We start from the raw sequence: 13,563 nt of genomic DNA, 5'->3' as shown, positions 1-13,563 counted from the left end.
CTCCATGGGTGTTAAAATATCTCCCTTTGTTCCTGACACTGTACATAATTGTATGCAAGATTTGTTTTACTTAAAGCTCTCTGCTCTCTCCTGGATCCAAAGATTCATCCCTGGAAATGCATTCTAGTAACAGCTGCCACGTTCCATTCAGAATGCTTCTTCCCTTTAGACAGACAAGGTTTTCTTATTGAGCTAATATATCCCTGTACCCAACTCCCCCCACTGTTCAAGGAACTCTCTCCAAAGGGGCCCTAAGCCCCCTGCAAATAAATAGTTTTTCACTAGACCTTTTCAAACCCTGTCTTTTTTTCTTTTTGAAATGAACATTTTGCTACAAACATTTTTACCAAATCATTAAACATCTTTCAAAACCATCATTTTTAAGACCTCCACAATATCCATCTTACAGATATATCATACTAGAATGCATTTGCCCATTTTTCTATTGCTAAGAATGTTGGGTTTTATACTTAGCTTTTTATTTTAAGCAAATATTTTCTTTACCTTGTACCTATCATACTTTCAATTCAGCCCACTATTTAGCATTTGTGGATAATTTTGTATCCTAATTTGTCATTCAATATATTTAACATAATTCCCTGGTTGGCTTTACATGTGCATTTTTAAGATGAACCTCTAACTTTTTAACTGTAAAATCAGATTTTATGTGCTTTTAGACTCAGCTTTTATGTTTTAGTTTGTGGCATTTCTGTGGCCACTGTAGTGAGATTCCTATATAAAAGAAAGACACACATGTACAAGGAGTGAATTAAAATCTCCCTTATAATTTTAAATGTCACTGAATATTATTTGTAGCCACTAACTGGTATATGTCCTTGTAATCATTTCAAAATCTCCTCATTAAAAATAAATCATATAAAGATGGATTATAGAATTATAAGAACTTTTAGGTATAGTTCAATGACCTAATTCCATCCATTCAACCATCCATCATCTATCCATCCCTTCAACAAGTCGTTTATCACCTTTCGTCTGTATGTTACTGACAATGTAGACATAGGAGACAAAAAGGTAAGTCACAGACCCAACCTTGTATATGAGTGATAGAGGAGAGAATGGAAGTAATAGAGCATGTGATTCCTTCTGTTTGCAAGGTGAAGAAAGAATTGCCAAACCAAGTGACATTTAAGCAGCACCTTAACAAAGAACAAAAAAGTCAACAGAAAGAGACAAGCAATTATATACCAGTGGTAAGGGGCTTAAAAGGGCACAGCATCTCAGGAACTAAATTTCTGTAGCTACAGAATATTGTTCCTGATACCCTGAGATGAAGTAACAAAGATGTGAATCTGGTAGTCAAAGTCTTGTTATAAGGAGCTTAAGAAATGTGCATATTATCTACCATGAAACAGAAAAAAGAATCAAGGTTATTCAAGTAGAGGAATGACATGTTTTAGAAAGACATTTTTGATAACATTATAGAAGATGGATTATAGGCTGGAGGCAAGAGATAAGGCTTTTCTTTGTCAGTATGACAGATTATTTTATTAATAAAGCACATAACTTACACGCAGATCTATCGGAGATGAGACTGGTTCATCTCAACTTGTCCAAGGTTTTTGAAAAAATGGTGAGATTTTCATTATTGCTTTTGTATATTTATCTGTGAAATATGATAGATTGGCCCTCTGTTTCTCCTGGTGAAATGTTGAGATAGGAAAAAAGACGTTGAAAAGAGCACCAATGACCTCTTTTACCTTAGTTTTATCTGCTTTTTGGAAGTTGTCTGTTCCAAAGCTATGAAACTCAACATCTCACCAATCCTTCATTTCACCGGGTTGGACAATGTGTCAAGAGAATGCCTCAGGCCTTCTTTGTCCACAAACAGGCCGGTTGTGAGTCACAGTCTGAACATGAGGAAATGTTCATTTACTTTTTCATAGTCATGGCGATGAGACTTCTTTATGCCCAAAGTACTATCCTCGCCTAAAGTGCCTGCTAAGAAGGTTATTTGCTCCCACAGGCGGGGAGCTGAATGTCAAAATACAAATCCAAGTGCTCCATCACCATTCGGATAGCCTCAGGAAGCTGAGGTTTTACAGCTGCCTGGAACCCACATGCTTCATGTGATGTAGATCAGCACTGTTAATTAGCTGTTTCAGGATTCTTAATGCCACATGGCTTTGGAAACACTTGTTAACCCACAGAAGGAGGGGAAGAGCTGGAAGCAATTGGACTACAGCCTGAATTTATTATAATTCAATTCAATAACCACCTTATCTTTCCAAATCCCTGTTCAGATCTGTTGAAAATTATAGTTGATTTAAGTTGTTCTCAGTGATGCATCTTGAGAGAAGAGAGAGATTGCAGTTCAAGGCTTCTTAAAGCCACAGAAATGTGGAGAGCTGCAGAAAAGAATGGATCAATGGAACTTTCCGGACACATGCATGCAATTTTCCAGAGGCTAGAAAATAGATGCCTGGGTGTGGGAGAGGGGAAGGCAGTTGATGTGGAAAGGCTCATGCAGAGTGTCCAGAAGCCTGCATTTCTGTTCTCCCACCAAAAGAAGCACTGCCAACTCCCCCCCCACCATTCTCACTGCACAGAGCTGGCATTCAATAACCCCATAATTCTTCTCAATACAATTCTTATGACATAACCTGACCAGCCACATGAAACCTAATGGAGAAAACAACCGTTGTCACTGGCAACAAATGTAGGAGTTTGCATCACAAGTAAACCACACACTTTACTCCACGGAGCAGCACGCTAGAGTACAACATGGAAAAAACATGGCACTATCCTTTGTTATGCATGTGATGTCATTAAAAAAACAACTTCATAGGCAAGACCATGACAAATCTTTAAAAACATGTGCCAAAGCTAATTGTGCTGACATCTGTCTCATAATAGCTATTGCAAACTATTTTGTCTAAAGGTAGTTCTTGAAACAGCTATCTGTCTGTCCGATAGTCATGAACAACAGCATCCCCTTCCTCTTCCTCATCTTCTAAAATAACACCAAAAAGGTGAAAGCGTGTTTCGTAGCTCACCGTCCTTGGCTGTTATGTAGTGGGTCAGATTCCCTTCTGGGTACTAGGAGAGACAGGCGATCCAGACCTATATATCTTTGTACCACTTGCACATAATACCTTCCTGGAACACAGTAGGTGCTCAGTAAATGTTAGTTGAATGAGTGAGTGGATCAATGAATGAAATGCTAGTTTTTAAGAAGTATTCTAGTAAGGATTTTACTACAAGAAATTTGTTTATAGTCACAAATGAAAGCTAGATTTACTTAAATTTAGAGATAGTCTTTCTGTTTCCTGTACCATAGGTACTCTTGTACTCTTCCTATGTGCTTATGAAATGAAAGAACATGGATTAAGTTATGAACTAAGATATGTGCACATGGTATTGCAAAATATAAATAGCATGCCAGTTTTGAGACCCGAATGTCTTTGTAGTGAGTAAAATTTTTCAAAACATTCCATCCATTTTAAAGTAGGCTCAATATAAGACATTAATTTGGTGCTAGAAAAATAAAATTTGTATATCGTTTTAAATTTTCAGTGACTAAATTTGTACAACATTCATCCCTTTGAAATAGGCTCCCCCAAATATCGCCTTATTCCTATGTTAGTAATAAGCCAAACATGTTTTCAAATACTAGTATTAAAGCTAATTAGCTTAAAAATGTAAAAGGTGATGCCTGGTTTACTACCATACAGATTTGAAAAGTGCGTGTGTCAACCTGTTTCACACCGTGCCCTTCATTACATCCCTCTGTCAGGGCCGGTCAGATTTTATTCTTACTTTTTTCTTTCAGTCAGAAAGAACTGAGAGGAATTTGAGCCTCCCTCTGCATATTTAGAATATCATTTGCACTGACTTTGATCTTTGGCTCTTAATCCATGAATGCCTGAGGACTTTGATTTATAACCATAAACTTTAAAAGCACAATCCGTTTTCTTAATTTGGCAGTTGGTTTTGTGAGCAATACAAACATGTACGTCCTTGTTCTTTTGGAGGGTTATGGGTTGTAGAGGGAAATCCTCATTCCCTTCCCTGATTTGCAGTCACTTCTCTCTCACATATATGAGTCCCAGAATCTTTGTGAGCCCAGACAAATTGCCTAGTTCTTAACCTGGGATGTCAAGAACAACTTTTTGACTGGTGACAGGGTCAATGAAACCCTGGTCCCTTGATAGGAAAGTGCCACATATCAAATTGTGTTTCATATATAGACATATGAATTGCATCTTGTTCCAATTTAGTTAGAAATTGATATCTTCCCTTTCATATAAAATGAATGTTTTAGATTAGAACACCACAAGTGAATTGAAGATTGGTACAGGAGTCTGAGGAAAGAAGACTAAAGAGGGTGGGCCGGGTGCAGTGGCTCACGCTTGTAATCCTAGCACTCTGGGAGGCCGAGGCGAGTGGATCGCTCGAGGTCAGGAGTTCGAGACCCTGTCTCTACTAAAAATAGAAAGAAATTATCTGGCCAACTAAAATATATATAGAAAAAATTAGCCGGGCATGGTGGCACATGCCTGTAGTCCCAGCTACTCGGGAGGCTGAGGCAGGAGGATCGCTTAAGCCCAGGAGTTTGAGGTTGCTGTAAGTTAGGCTGATGCCACGGCACTCACTCTAGCCAGGACAACACAGCGAGACTCTGTATCAAAAAAAAAGAGGGTGAAGATGTGAGAGAAGAGGCAAGATTATGTAGCCCAGGGAAGAAAAGGATTATCTAACATATCTTTGATTGACAGACAGTGCTTTCTCACAGTGGTGGAAAACAGATACTCATTTTTATTCAGGACAGTATAGAATGAATGACCTTAATTTATAGATGTGGGTGCTGGTTGACACTAATAATTTCTCAACCTGGGGTTACTCTTAAACTTGGCCACATATTAGAATCACTTGAGGAGCTTTACAGAAAAACAGATGCTTTGGTTCCATGGTCAAAGATTCTTATTTATTTGATTTGGTGCATGGCCTAGGAACTGAGATTTATAAAACTCTCTAGGTGATTCTAATATGTAGCCAAGGTTGAGGATGCAGCTGTTGATTGAGGAATATCAAAACCAGGCTCTCAGCTGGTGCCCAAGATTCTCCTCATTATAGTTTCTTGTGTTTAGACATTTTTCTGGAAGGTCAGGATTGATATGAATTATACTACTTTGAATGGAGTAATGTGCTAACACATCCATACTAACATCTAGGAATCACATAGTTTGGAAGGGGCCAGGATATGAAGGAAAGTTGGAGAAGGAAGAAAAGAAGGAGTAGGGAAAGTACCAAAGCATGGGGGAAGGGGCTAATATATAAACCCACAGAACAAAAAGGCGATGTTGGGTCTTCACATTCTATTATATAAATTGGATTTAAGTTCCATTGTTTTTCATAGCTGGTTTTAACTCACACAGGTCTTCAAATACATTGTCACAAAATTCTCATGTATTGTTGAAGCAAAATTGCTTATAATTTATTATTTTTTAAAGGAATGTATAAGTTGTATGACCTTGGTGGAAAGGATACTGCTGGGGATTATATACGCACCATATACTGGTAAGGTGGAAGGGACCAATAGGCCTTTACATTCCTTTACAAGCCCAAGAGTCTATGATTTTGAACTTCCAGGTCTTGTGGCTCTAAAAAAAAAACAGTAATCACTACAGTAGGCTATTTATGGGCCCATGAGAACTGAAACATCCTACAAAGGTAAAATGAGGGAACTTCCTTCTCTGAAACGTTTCCATAAAAAAGTAATATGTCAGACTGGAAGCCGTGACTCATGCCTGTAGTTCCAGCTACTCGGTAGACTGAGGTGGGAAGATTGCTGGAGCCTGGGCAACATAGCAAGACCCCATCTCTAAACAAACAAACAAGTAAACAAACAAGCGATATGTGGCTTAAGAATCCAGTGGCTCATTATAATCTCTATATGTTAAGTAAGTCTTTTGGGGAGACTTACTTAACCAAACATTTATTGAACACTTACGTCCTACACTTAAATCCTGGATTTGTCAAGTTCCTTCTTAAAAAGTAGGGCCTAGGCCTAAGAAAAGCATTAGCAATACACACATGAGAAAACCCCTCTTATCTAGAAGCCATAAAGAACTTCTAATAATCAATCAAAACAACAGAGTTCTTAGAAAATCATAAAGGAACAGGCACTTCAAATTAGCGGATGCTTGAAAGGTCAATGAGCAGCAGAGTTCTAGAGCTGGCCTGCACTGACTGACAGACCCCCACTTCTAAATGTTCAGAAATTTATTGAGCAAATTGTTAACCCAATCTATTATTTAAAATTTAATTATTTAAACTTCCAATTAAATTATCTTATATTTTTTTACCTATGATTTCAAGATCATTTGTTGATTGCATCTGTTGATGGAAACATTATATAATGATGTGTTACTGTACATCTCTTCCCAGCTCTACATTGGCTAATGTCACTTTGGTAGCTTGATATCAGCTTTGGTGGGGGTATTTATGCCATGAAAATCAGTAAATGCTACAAATCAGGGATTGATTTTTTTTTTTTGTTGATTGTCTAGACTTAAGAAAGTGATGGAGAAAATGTTAATAATGCAGGTTAAAGTTAAGTGTGTCATGTCTATAGTCATCAGATTGTAAATAGCACAAAAACATTGAGGAAATGGTCTTCTAGGATTTTAAAACTATTACCTAATGCAGCAAAGAAATTGCCCTGGTCATTGACAAATGAGGGAAATTCCAACATAAATCATTGTTGTTTCACTTTTTTTTACTTGTTTATATAAACTGAAATACCAACCAATAGTCATGTAGGAGCCACACTCCTTTGTCAGTTTTAACTGTAGTTTGGCTGCCTATGTGGTCATGTATTCTATTACCATCATTTTCATATAAAAAACCTAGAGCATGGCTGGCTCACCTCTGGTTCTAGGACAAGTATGGCATAATCAGGACTAGACTCCTGGTCATTCTAGTGCTCTTTTAATCACACAAAACTATTTATTTATTTAGGGATGCTGCAGCAAGCAACACTACTGTCAGACCAAGGTCCAATGAGTTTTAAGAGTTCAGTTCTTATCTGTAGACCATTGATTTTTCTCAAGGAAAAAATTCACAAAATAGTAATAGAGTTCTGACCAGGCATTACAAATTCTACACTGATGTTTAAAAGAGGGACTAGGCAAGAAGGATAAAGGCTCAGCACAATCTATCTGTATTATAGGAAAAAGCAATTTAAAACGTATTTTATTTAGCAGTGCCAGAACATTACTGCAAAAGAAAGTTGGTGCTTTTTTTCATTCTCAAAAGCCTTCTATAATGTGTAAGTATTGTCATATTAGAGACACTTCTGGGAAATGCTTGGTCAACTAAAATTGTTAAAGAGCTAAAATTGAACATTGACTTAGAAGCAAAGTGAAATATATCTTCCTACCTCTGTGAATTGTAATGTTAGCCACTGATGCTCTTCTTAGTTTCTTCTGTGAAAAATAGAAGATATTCTTGAGGGAAAGAAAAGGCTTTGACAACTAGTGCAGGGAAATTGATGGCAACATAAAGCTGTTTGAGGAAAAAAAAGTGGGATCTCAAACACTTTGGGGAGGAGTGTAAATTAAATCATCCACTTTGAAGAACAATTTGGCAGTTTCTATTAAAATTTAAAAATGCTGATATCTTACCACTTAACAATTCTACTTCTAAGTATCTTAATATTAGTAAAAAAATACTTGGAATGCATACCCAATGAGTTTTGCATGGCTTTTCCTTACACGTAATAGTGAAAAACTAGAAAACTGAATGCTTTTCAATAGGTAAATGGCTAAACGAACTATAAAATAGCCATATTATTGAATATTAGGCATCAGCTAAAACGAGTAAGAGAGATCTTTTTCAGTGAAAAAAGCGAGTTGCTGAATGATCATTAAATATGACACTATGTTTTTAAAAAGCCTCAGAAAACAGTAATATATGTTCCTACAGGCACATAGGCCACAGGTACTCATATTTGCTTTTATTAGGGCATAAAATAATAATTCCAGAAAAAATTTGAACTGGCATACATAACTTACAAATCATTTGAGCACTTCCAAGTCAGAATAACTTCTTTGAAAGCACCAGAAAGAAAAGCATATACCTTCTTTTATAGTTATCCACATACTGACTGTGAGACTAGATGTATAAAGTTGATGGGTGCACACTCTCTTGATTAATTCTTTAGATGATAGGTCAATAGTGTAGTAGTGAATCTTTATGGTAAATGTCCTTGGTAATGCTTCACAGTGCAGAGTAGACTGGACTGAAAGTCCCAGATGACTGTGAGCACAGCAAAGAATAAATCTTGTGTCCCAGATACACAAAGATCAGTATCCCCAGTGGACCCATAGAACCTAGCACGCAGCATCTGTTCCATTAGATGCTTGTAGGATAATTAAATAAATTACATCCAGGAAACCATCTACAAGTCTTAAGTTTTGCCTTTCAATTATGTAACCATCAATCTCAATTAATAGTACAGAAAAGCAGAGAATTTCATCACACTTGCAAAAGGGTTTGTTTCAACTTCTGTTAACTCTTTTTTGCCTCGACTTTCAAGGGTGGATTTAATATAATATAGCAAAGTTTGCTGCTAGAATTGAATCTTTCAGTGTGTATGTGCTCTTTTGAAAAATGGTGTATGATTTTGTTATGTAATATTGTTGTGTAATAGAGGTTATTTTTTTAAAAAAGCATTATTTATTAAAATATCAGCAGCTGATTTAAACACTACACAAATGCCTGAATATAAAGAAGTAGCATCACCTGGGTCCAAGTTAATTGCCTTTATTTGCTGTACTTCATTAGCCGTCAATTCCTACATACTCTAGTGCTGAGATACTCGTGGGGTGATCCATGGACCAGGAACAACATTACCTGGGAACTTTGGAAATTCAGAATCTCAAGCTTCATCCCAGATGTACTGAATCAGAGTCTTCATTTTAGCGTGGTGATTTCTAGTACATTTAAGTTTGAAAGCCATGTCTGGCCTTCAGTTGCCTTTATGCATCTTCTCACCCACAGTGCCATCTGGTCCAGTACTTCCCTGGCCTCTTAGTCTGTCCACAGCCTTCTAACAGGCAAGCTTTCCATAATGTTGTCATTTAGACTCACAGCCCTCTCAGTCTCTGCTGAGGTTATGGCTTTTACATGCGCGTATATACCAATCACAAAATAGGGTGGAATTCACCTGAGAGCAGGAGCATAACAATAACCTTGAGTAATGGAGGCTAGTCCCGGGGCAGCTAGTACCTGGACAAACTTGTCATTCTGCTGGCAGCATTCTGTTTGATTGAAGTTCAATGCAAGAGGAAAAATAAAAGCACACCAGAAGACCAGGAAAATTTGCATTATCTATCATCTAAAATCTCCTGGAACACAAGGTGATGTTTGTAGCAAGTCAAGTTAAATTTTCCTGGAAACATCCGTCTCTGGACATGCTGGAGAATACAGGTGGATTTAGAGCTAAGCAAGCCTGCATATTAAAAGACTGAGAGATCTTGTGAGGAAATCCATTTAATTGTATTCAGCCCAGCCCAGTATATATTTTGAACCGCAAAGTGCTACTTTTTTCATGCACCATTCATTAAAATTGGGCAAAACTTGTTCTTGTGGTGGGAAATGCTCTTGAAACATGAGTTCAGAGGTTCCTCATATTGCCTAAAAGGTAACTTAAGCCCCGATGTTTTAGAAAGCCTGACTTATTATGTAACAGTGAATATACCTGTGTAATGTCAGTATTTTAGAAGTAAAACAATGCTTTGATTCCAAATATTAAATTAACTTAGGCATTGCTCTCCCACTCTGTCTCCCAAGCTGTGACTCAGATGTTAGAACAAATTTTTTACCTAGTTAGGGAAGGAATTTTCACAAGTTTAAGGGCCATAAAAGCATCAGTAAGACACCTATTTAGTGCAGCACTCTCTTATTTTCCATCCTCAATTTCTTAAACATTGAATATATTTTTTCCATCGCTCTTCTTGAAGCATTATCTGTGGTATATGATAACAGCATATCCAAATGGAAGAGACTGTATTTGTCTCAGGATGCACTTGATGGTTTTTCTTAAATGGCAACTGAAACTTGCAATAAAAGACTAGAATCTGTTTTTTTTTTTAAGTGATAAAACTGTAGGGTGTCGGGCAGGTGGAAGGGGGGAGGGGCGATGGGTACATTGACACCTAATGGGTGCAATGCACACCATCTGGGGGATGGACATGCTTGAGGCTCTGACTTAGGTGGGGCAAAGGCAATATATGTAACCTAAACATCTGTACCCCCATAATATGCTGAAATTAAAAAAAACCTGTAATAAAGTTATATGACTTTAGACTGGAAAATTGAGTTCCAGGGAAGTTGAATAAACTTATTCAAGGTGACTTAGCTAATTAATTACAGAATGGGAATAAACCTCTGGTTTCTACAATGCCTTTTATAAAGCATCCCACATAAACACCTAGGTTTCAGAAGGTTCTTTAGGTATGAAAAATGTTATTCCTGAAAATATAATTTGATTATGAGGAATCACTGTTTAGGTACTTTAAACTTTAGAAAAAATTCCAACTACAATTATAAACCTCCAAATCATAGACACTTGCAGTGAAATACACTGTTTATCTCATAAAAACCATATCCCAAAGACAGAATGACTGAAACAGATGTTATGTGTAGGGGTGACAGGGAAGTTTTCCAGTCATATTATGCTAATATGAGAAATACTCTAAAAATCCTTTCTTGTGGGCTGGTTGGGAATCAGTACACAAAATAAAAGAGAGAGATGAGTTCCTTGGTGTCAGGCTTTGAAAAGGTGACTATTGTGTTATATTCCTCTGAATTTTGGATATACAATGAATTTTGTCCATTATCATGTTTATTATGTGAACAAAGACAATAAACATTTGTTTCTTCTTATCAACTTTCTTTACATTAAGAACAAAGACTCTAAAGGCCTACCCCAGTGGTTTTGTGCACTGTTACTTGTAATATAATGAACAGTTTTGGGGAGTTTGGAGATCTTTTGGTTATGATCCCTGAGAAAGTTATTTAATTTTTCTTTTGTGCATCAGTTTTCTTAACTTTAAAACATGGGTAACAGTACCTACCTATTTAGAGTGATTGTGATGATCAAATTACATAATTATGCAAAGTACTTATGCTTAGTGCACTGGCATTCTGCACTTACATCTAGTAATTTTTTCAGTAATTCAGGGTAAGGAATTTTCTACTATAGATATAGTGGGTTATAGGATTTTTGTTTTGCTTTGTTGGTAAGTTGAAGGCAAAATGCTTGGCTATTCTTCCCACTGAAAGAAGACCCAGAAATATAGGGTATTATAATATGTTAAAAATTTAGTGGCCATCAGAATCTTTTGTCTTTATTGAAATTTTATTAATATTGAGGGAGGGCATCTGGGGTTTCATTTTAGCAAAGTAATTAGGGATAATTTCTGTTCATTATTGGAAGTTTTTTTAAATGAATGTATCATGAGGAAAGGAAAGGTTCTTAAGTTGTGTTGCAATTTTTCTCAGAAAAAATACACATGCTATATTAATATGCTCATATAAGTTGTACCCTATAAAACGTTAAGTTTTCTTTCAAGTAAAATTATGACTTACTATTTCAGTACAGATCTCTTTAACATTTAGTTTAAATATAAGAAAAAACCTATTTGACTAGATTTCATCTTTTTTTTTTTATTTTAGAATATTATGGGGGTGCAAACATTTTGGTTACAAGTAATGCCTTTGCCTCGCCCAAGCCGGGGCTAGAGGCATGCCCTTCCCCCATAGAGTGTGCTCTGTCTTCATTAGTTGTGAGTTTACCCACCCCCACCCCTCAACCTGACTGACACCTAATTAATATTACTACCATGTGAGCACCTTAGTGTTGATCAGTTAGTACCAATTTGATGGCGAGTACATGTGGTGCTTATTTTTCCATTCTTATGATATCTCACTTCGAAGGATAGGCTCAAGCTCTATCCAGGATTATATAAGAGGTGCTAGATCACCATTGTTTTTTGTAGTTGAGTAGTATTCCATGGTATACATATACCACATTTTATTAATCCACTTATGTATTGATGGGCACTAGGGTTGTTTCCACATCTTTGCAATTGTGAATTGTGTTGCCATAAACATTCAAGTGCAGATGTCTTTATTATAGAATGTCTTTTTTTCCTTTGGGTAGATACCTAGTAGTGGGATTGTTGGATCAAATGATATTTCTATTTTTAGCTCTTTGAGGTATCTCCAAATTATTTTCCACAGGGGTTGTACTAATTTGTAGTCCCACCAGCAGTGTAAGAATGTTCCTGTCTCTCCACATCCACGCCAGCCTTTGTTGTTTTGGGACTTTTTGATAAAGTCCATTCTCACTGGAGTTAGGTGATATCTCACTGTGGTTTTGATTTGCATTCCCCTGATGATTAGAGATGTTGAGCACTTTTTAATATGTTTACTGGCCATTATTCTGTCTTGTTGGTTTGATCTTTTTGTTAAAATGAATTGAGCTTAGAAGAACACATTGTGTGTTCAAAATTTAGCTCTAATATAAATCAAGACATATATTTGTTTTGTTCAATAAACTCTAGGTACTCTTAAAAATATTAACTTTTGAAGATTAACTAAGTGCACCATAGTTAATTAGATGGAATGTATAAAAAATGCTCAGTTTTTGCCTTCTCAATTGACTTACAAGCTCATAAATAGCCAATGAACAAATCCTTCTAATTCTTGCTTCATTAGCCCCTTTATTTCCATTTGAATGCAACTTCATATTGAATAGGAACTGTTGAAATTAACAGCCTTTAGAATCCTTCTTTTACAAATTATATTACAGACTGTCACCAGATTAAACTTATTTAAATCTCTCTATTATTCTTATTTAAATCGCTATATTATTTACCTACATATCAAGTAAATTTTGCTGATTTTTCCATGGTAAAGAGTCTAAAAATCCAACATTTCTTACCTCTTCTCAACTACTATATCCCCCTATTTTATTATTATTATTGTTATTATTATTCCACACGTACCTTCTTTGAAGATTTAATTCAAGCTCTTCTTCCTTGAGTTATTCTCCATCTGCTAGATATTTATTCATTGCTCCTTGTGACCACTGAGGCACCATTTGTTCCTATTATTAATTTGATACTTAGTATTTATTTTCTTTGTTGGGATGGTTGCATATATCTTCTCTTTTAAAGAAGATTTTTTTAAAATGTCTGCCAACTAGCCCAATACTTAATAAAAGTTCAATGATGATGATGATTTGAAAAACTGTGTTCTACAGTACCCAGATATACTTTTAGATATATGGATGCTATAACTTCATCATCAAAATTTATGATATACATTCTAAATGAAAAATAATCATGATTAAAATTTAAGATAAAATGATTTTAGAATATGTTATTTGGCAAAGTGGAAAACTGTCATGGAGTTTAATGAAAATTCCTTCATATTGAAGGAATACAGGCATATAGATGAAAAAAAAAAAAACTCAGGAATTCCACCTCCAGCTGCCCTTATTGAATACCACGCCTCTGTAAGAATTTCATG

The 13,563-nt window shown here is 36.1% G+C and overlaps 1 protein-coding gene across 6 annotated transcripts in view; it reads left to right on the top strand.

Annotated features, from left to right (window-relative positions):
* Nucleotides 1-13,563, top strand: part of PDE4D (phosphodiesterase 4D) — a 1,287,470-nt gene that overhangs the window by 588,937 nt on the left and 684,970 nt on the right. The window lies entirely within an intron of this gene.

Source organism: Lemur catta, chromosome 12 (genome assembly GCF_020740605.2).
Source record: "Lemur catta isolate mLemCat1 chromosome 12, mLemCat1.pri, whole genome shotgun sequence".
NCBI classification, from domain to species: Eukaryota; Metazoa; Chordata; class Mammalia; order Primates; family Lemuridae; genus Lemur; species Lemur catta.
Note: the sequence above shows the minus strand (reverse complement) of the source record. Positions and strands in the feature narration are given on the sequence as shown.